Raw genomic sequence first — 7,467 nt, 5'->3', positions numbered from 1 at the left:
GTAAGCATCTTGCATATATTCGTCGAATGGGGGATAGATCATGGGATTTCAGGTCCCTTTATCTTGTCTCATTTTTTAAATTACAGTTAAGTCAATTTAAAGTTGAGAAACTTTTAAATTGTATCATCACGGTCACAAGTTAAGCTTGCGCCATCTAGTGAACTGCTTCAGAAAAGTTTTATTTGTTATTAAGTGTTTAACTATTGGGATAATTTAGTATTTAAATTTAAAATTTAAATAATTTTGAATTATGATGCATCTCATTTAGTACAAAATTCAAGTTCTCTGATTGGGAGAATGCAATGAAACCGGGGAGCGCTCTCATTGACTGACTGCAAAGCCGGTTGGCCTCTTTTCAGGGAATTGTTATTAACTTTTTAATTTTATTTTTTTAGATTGAAAAAATCGATAATTAATGAGTTATTTATTACTAATGGTAATTATAGAGAAAGGTCGAGTCACCGTAGCAACATTTAGTATGGTGGTGTTGCTGTGATATTAGAACTTGGAGTGATATTCATTTTTCCAAGTTCTTGTATTATTGTTTTGATAGTGGTTGTTAGAGTTTGTAGAAGGGGATTTTCTGGAATGTTTAGGACTTCATTAGTATTTTCAGTTTGAGGAATTTCTAAAGTCCTGGGAATAGTGTTTTCATTTTTATTTTTTAGATTTTTCTTAAATCTAATTTTTTCAATGATTGCCAGTCTAGCTGGACAGTTTGAATAATTTGCAGTGTGTTGAGCACCATAGTTAATGCATTTGGGGGTTATTTTTGTATTGTTTTTGCTGCAATGTGATGTTTTGTGTTCCCCAGCGCATACTAAGCAAACTGGGGGACGATTACATCCCAATGAGAAGTGATTGTATTGCTGACAGTTCCAGCATTGTTTGATATTGTTTAATGTTTTCAATTTTTCTGTGGAGATTGGAAAATCTCCCAAATTTTTTTATTTCTCAAATATTTTTACTTGAGCTATTTTCATTTAAGTGAATTAGGAACAATGGAAGTTTTCTTTTTTCTGGTCCTTTGTGTTATAGTATTTTATATTTAGTCTGTTTCTTAGAAAATTTACAGATTAAGCTTTCATACCACAATCAACTTTCTATAACACAATCAATATTGATTTTTCAATCATCATAGCTTAAATTTTATATAGGAACAAAATTGACAATGACAATGTTTGCTTGAAACATCTTACTTCCACACCATACTCTGCACAATTATGTTAAATATCCGAAATCTCAGCAAAGGATTATTTAATTTGTTTCTTGGCCACATCTATCTTTATGTATTAATACATTTTTCATTAACAGAATTACTAGCATTGAAATTACAAATTCAGCAAAATGTTGAATACTGCTTTGTTATTTGCTATGTATGACAAAGCAAAATGAATTTGTATGGAAAAAAAATGAAAAAAACGCAATGCTTATATTGATTGAACTAAAAATGATTGTTTCATAGCTAATAATTAAATTTGTATAGTACAAAAAGCTAGACTACACCAGACCATGGCACATTATGATTTACAGTTCCAGCTCAAAGTGAATTGATCTCAAAAGAAATGCACATTTAACACTGAAATTCTTACTTGATGATTAAGTATATATTGGTATTCATCAATCCACGATGGCGCCATACTGTTTTCGCTCGTGGCCATAGCTCCACATTTCCATCCATGAAAAGAAAGAATAAGATCCTGAGTAAAATTGAATATGAAATTTTTACCTGTTTTTTTAAAGAATCATAAAGTCTATATCATACACAGTCTGAGAAATTGTTAATGTACCTTTCCAACGTAAAAATGCCTAGTGCATAAGTGAGTGAATTAGATCATATTACACAAATCAGCATTAAAATGCAAACCTGTTGCTTACAGCAATCTCAATAGTGGATTAAGATTCAACATGCAAAAAAAAAAATTCGTTAACATACCTGAAAAATATTTCGTGTTTTCAACGCCAAGCTGACAGACCACCAACCACCTTTCACTTTCCTGCGTAAAAATTCCCAGTGAGGAGACCTGGCCAGCTTTGCTTGGCACTTGGCGGCAACCATCGAAAAGTGCCTAGTGAACTTGAATGCCTACCTTTTTACGAGATCACGATCAATGTTTATATACAAGCACACCAGGAATAGTTGGACCACTTAATGCAAAGTTACCATTATAATGCTTATCTTAAGGTTAACATATGGAAAATAAATCATATACAAATATGTACCTTACCATATGACCCTTTCCCGCACAAAAATACATTCTCAACATATCATTCCAGTGCAAAAATGCCTGAGAGTATAGTGAACTGGAGCATTTTATACATTTATATGCTTACCTATAGGTGACAGCAAACAAGACTTTTTTATTCCATTAAAATCAGGAGAAATTTCTTTCATCGCAGAAGGGCAGAGATCAAAAGCTAGGGAGCTGGTATGTCTGCAACAGGCAAACGGCGATATTAAAAATTGGGCTTCACCTGGAAAAGCACTTCAAAAGAGAGCCAACTTTTAAAAAAAACGGGCAATCTTTGAAGCTACTTCACCGGGCACCCAAACTGATGCTGCTGACAAAGAAGCTTCTGTTAAGAGTTCCTGGAAGAAGAAAATAATTATATTTTAAAACTTGTGAAATCTTATAATCTAATTCAGTATATTCTAAATTAACTAATTTTTATTTTAAAACATTAGGGATGTGTTTATGAACGAACAGGTCTTAAAGAACCGGGGTTAAAGCTGGGTACTTTAGCATGAAAGCTAAAACTGAGTGAAAATGCTGAAATATTACATTCTCATATATTTACATATGCCTCAGTGTGTTTCATCTACAGTTTTGAAAATAAATTACATATTTTACCTGTGACATCTTTGAAGTAAGTACAGCAGCTGTCATACATTTTTTCACTTTTTTAAAAAAATTAATATTTTCGTTCAGCAAAAGAGCGAAAATACATAGTTGTATTTCCGCGATTGAGTTAGTGTTTTCACATTTATGTGTTACGTACGTTCGTGCAAAAAATGTGACCGCATAGGAAACCCTGAAAAGAACGAATCCTAAAAATGAAAGTCAGAATGATCTCCTAAAAAATTAATGACCATTTTTTTGAAAATTGTATTGATGCACTTGTGATAAAATCTTTTTTATTTTAAATTACTATTAACAACCATCTACAATTTTTTAACTCTCAATTAATTGAAATTTTTCTCTCTTGATGCAGTATAATCATTTCAAAAAATTTTTACTTTCAGCTACATTCATTATTTTTCTTTAACTATTGTAGGTCATTTGCGTTTTTTCGATGTGTCGATTTGTCATATTTGGTGTAACTTGTTTAGGCTGTAGATTAGAAACAGGAAATGAATAAATTTTTCTGAAAAATGGGATGGATGCACCCACTCAGCAGCCGTTCAAAAGGTTTGGGAGGGGGGGGGGGCTTGAAAGGAATCGTTTCAACATAATGTCATATGAGCTAAAAAAAACTGTAGCAAAAAAATTGGTTGATAAGAAGGGTGGCCACTCAAAAGGGTTTTACTGCATTCAATGTTTGAAAAGATATTGTATTCAAAGCAGCGTACATTTTCTGAAGACTTTGATCAGTAAAACATTGAGAGTTTTGCAACTTGCAACACATGGGAAATATGTACTGGTAAACATTCTAAGTATAAATTAAAAATTACATATGAATAAAGTATACTTATCAGGGCCCAATATAGGCTGATTTTGCTACTGTCTTTCGGTATCTTCACAAAAATCTTGTTTTGAAATAGGTACTGTCACAAAAATCAAGTAATAAAATCAGGCAGCTTCACAAGAACAAAAATTTCACAAAAATTCACATTTTAAAATATAAAATTTGTTTCTCTGTTTAAAACAAAATTCACTTATAACATAAAATTCTAAGCAGGTTTATATGAACAATCGCTTAAATAGCAACCTTTTTGTGGTATTTTAACTAATTTTTAGCTGTTTCTCGCCAAAGTGTATTTATGCAATATTATCGCAATCTTTTAACATGTTTTGGGGAACCGTTTTTCTCATAATTTCCAATATTGTACGCAGTACATAGCCCATTAAGCTGAAATTATGATTTTATTTTTGGTACTTCTTAGGTTTTTAGCTCCCCCCCCCCTCTCCCCGAAAAACAAAACCTGTTAAAAATAATACTAGATGACAGTTACACTTTTCAAACTAAAATTTCACTTGTTCTACTTCTCTTTTACAAAAATTAGGACGCCTCTAAAAGTTTACAAAAACAATGCTGATAAAAATAAAAACTTTCACAAAAATAGAATGATGCAATACTTTCACAAAAATAGGTAGCGAGAAAAATATCCTGGATTGGCCCCTGCTTATGTACATTAAACATGAGATCTTAAAATAATAACTTCTAGGTGCCATAAGGAAAATTTTGTTTGGTATCCTGTTGTGAGTACAAAACAGGATAATCTGACATAGTATTTAATGTTTAAACTGTTGCTTAGAAAATTTAGATTAAGCTCATTTACTTTCCATACCACAATCAATATTGATTTCTGAATCATCACAGTTTAAATTTTATACATTGACATACAGTAACAATATTGACAATAGTAATGTTCTTTTGAAATATTATACAAAGGTGTGAAACTTATTAGACTCAAGGAGCAAAAAACAGGAAAATCGAAGATTCCGTTATAAATATAACCTCATATTCTTTCTAACAGCCTAATTCTGTTTCACCAGAATAGTAAAAGTACTTTAAATTATTTCCAAGCCAAATTCATCATTTTACTTGAGTTTCCTCTGCCTGGCAACACTGAGTCTTATCTCATAACACCTGCAATTATGTTCTGTTGTTTCCAAAGCTGTTTTCTGCAGCATGTGTTTTTACACTAGGATCACCAAAATAATAAGTTTATAAATGATTTTGTGTCACAGTTCAGTTTCAGGGAACTGTTTTATTGTTCGGTTGTAGTTTTTCCCCTTCGCACGTGAATTTTATGAAAAGGGTAAGCTGCCTGAACTCTCACAACATAAGAAAACACTGGTTAATATGTTATGCCAAAATACTTTTTCACAACGAGAAACGTCGAAAAAAATGAATATTTCCCAAAACAACTGTGAGCGGGATCAATATTTTGGTCAAAGAAAACATACTAATCGTCCCAAAAAGGGTAGGAAAATGTGACAGAAAACGAAGTTTCTCCAAGGATGGAAAGAAAACTTATTCGTATGGTCAAGGCCAATAGATAAGCAACTAGTAAAGAAATTTCTAATAGTCTTAGGCATTATTGTTTTTAGGTAGACCCCTCATTGGTCTGGCAACGACTCATCGCTAATATGATACCTGCTCAAAGTCCACACTGGAAGGAGAGAATCACCCCTGCTATGGCAAAGAAAAGGATTCAGTGGCTCAAAAGTGTTCAAGAGACCACTGAATCCTTATCCTTGGCATGGCTGGGGTAACTTTCGCTTTTCTGCGGGGCCTTCGAGCAAACATCCCATTGGAGATGAGTCGTCGTCGGACCTATGATGGGTCCACCTCCACAATATGTGTCCTTGGAGACATTTAGTGCTTTCTGTCACATTTTCCCAACCTCTTTGGGACAACTGGTATGTTTTCTTTGACAGAAACATTGATTCTGCTGACAGTTTTTTGGGAAATATTAAGTCTTTTTGGCATTTCTTTGTGAAAAGGTATTTTGGTCTTAACATATACATAACCCATGCTTTCTAATATGTTGGAAGATCAGACAGCTTAAAACTTGTTATTTTGGTGCAAAAGCATGCAAAAAAAAAAAAAAAAAAAAAATTTCACACCACTCACATCTGCAAAAACACTTTTGGAAACAACAAGAAAACAATGGTGGGTGTTATCAGATAAGAATCAGTGTTTCCAGGGATGGGAAAAGCAAGTAAAACTTGAAATTTTGCAGGGAAATAATGTATAGTACTTTCAATTCGGAAAAACATAATTAGGCTTTTAGAAAGGATCTAGAAATCATTTTTAAACTGGAATCTTCGATTTTCCGGTTCTTCGCTCCTTGAGTCTAATAATTTCACACCTCTGTACTTCCTCACCATACTTTGCGCAGGTTCAATTAATTTGTTTCTGGTCCACCTCTATCTTTAAGTGTTAATACATTTTCCATTAACTGTATTTTTAGCACTAAACTTACAAATTGGACCAATAGTTTGAATATTGCTTCCTATGATTAACAGTTCCAGCACAAAGCAAAATGAATTTCTCTGAAAAAAAAAAGTGGAACGCTACTATAGATTAAGCTAAAAATGATTGTTTCATGGCTAATAATTAAATTTGTATTGTACAAAATGTTAAACACCTGGAAATGGCACATTATGATTGATGGTACCGACTCAAGGGGTCTCGAAAAAAAAAACTGATTTGGAAACATTAATGCACATTTGACAATGAAATTCTTACCTGTTTATTCAAGTACAACGGTATTCATCAATCCACGATGGCATCTAACGGTTTTCCCAGCAGGAAACGGAAAGAACCCCATCTGAAAAGAAAGAAAAATGATCCTGAGTAAAATTGACTATGAAATTATTACCACTTTAGTAGCGAAACATAAAACCTATATCGTACACAGTGTGAGAAAGAACCGCTGTGAAATAATTGTTAACGTACCTTTCGAGCGTAAATGTGCCTAGGGTAAAAATGAGACAACATTAAATTACAAACCTGTTGTTTACAGCAAAATCAATAGTTATTATAGTTTCGACATGCAAAAAGAAATTTGTTAACATACCTGAAAAATTTTTCATGTATTCAACGCCAAGCCAACGGACCACCGACCGCCTTTCATTTCCCGCGCAAAAATGTCCAGTGCAGGAGACCTGGCGTGCTTTGCTTGGCAACTGGCGAACTTAGTTATCGCCAATACATTTGGCGTTCTGAAGGAAATGGTGGCAACCATCGAAAAGTGCCTAGTGAACTTTAATGCCTACCAAAATACATCTATTTCATCCAACAATAATCGATTTCCATATTTAGATTTTTTTCCCTAAAATATTGTTTTCATAGTTAAAAATTATAATTCTAATATAAAATGTTCCATATATATTTAAATAATTTTATTGTAGACTTCAGAGAAAAAAGATGTCCTTACAATAATTTTTGTTTTAGATATTTTTATTCTTGTAACTGAGTAGTTGTGTTGTTGGTCTGCGTGACTAGAGAGACAAATGGTTTGCGAATAAAAGTTTTGGTACCAGAAGGTTGTTTTGTTTTCCCTCTCACTTAAGTTTCTTTTTTTTTTTTTTTCACGTGATTATTCATGTGATGCAAATGGAACATAAAGTACTTTTGTATGAATACCGTTTCCGTTAATACGATATGTTCGCTTGTCGCAAGGATGTGTAAAAACGAGACAGTACTATGCACTAAGTAGGCCTCACGTGAGAGCCGTTACAAACTCTTTGTGTCGATACTAAAGCTTAAACGATACAAAATTTTAATTGAGAG

General features: G+C 33.0%; 1 long non-coding RNA gene across 1 annotated transcript; it reads right to left on the bottom strand.

The window, feature by feature from the left end:
• Positions 1-2,541: 2,541 nt before the first annotated feature.
• Positions 2,542-6,851, bottom strand: LOC129234020 (uncharacterized). Its single transcript, XR_008581519.1, has 3 exons — positions 6,752-6,851; positions 6,421-6,502; positions 2,542-2,590 (listed from the first exon to the last, which is right to left on the bottom strand). It is a non-coding gene; the product is annotated as an uncharacterized LOC129234020 (long non-coding RNA).
• Positions 6,852-7,467: the final 616 nt, after the last annotated feature.

The sequence above is a fragment of the Uloborus diversus genome, unplaced genomic scaffold, assembly GCF_026930045.1.
Source record: "Uloborus diversus isolate 005 unplaced genomic scaffold, Udiv.v.3.1 scaffold_913, whole genome shotgun sequence".
NCBI lineage: Eukaryota > Metazoa > Arthropoda > Arachnida > Araneae > Uloboridae > Uloborus > Uloborus diversus.
This window is presented reverse-complemented; position numbering and strand designations above follow the sequence as displayed.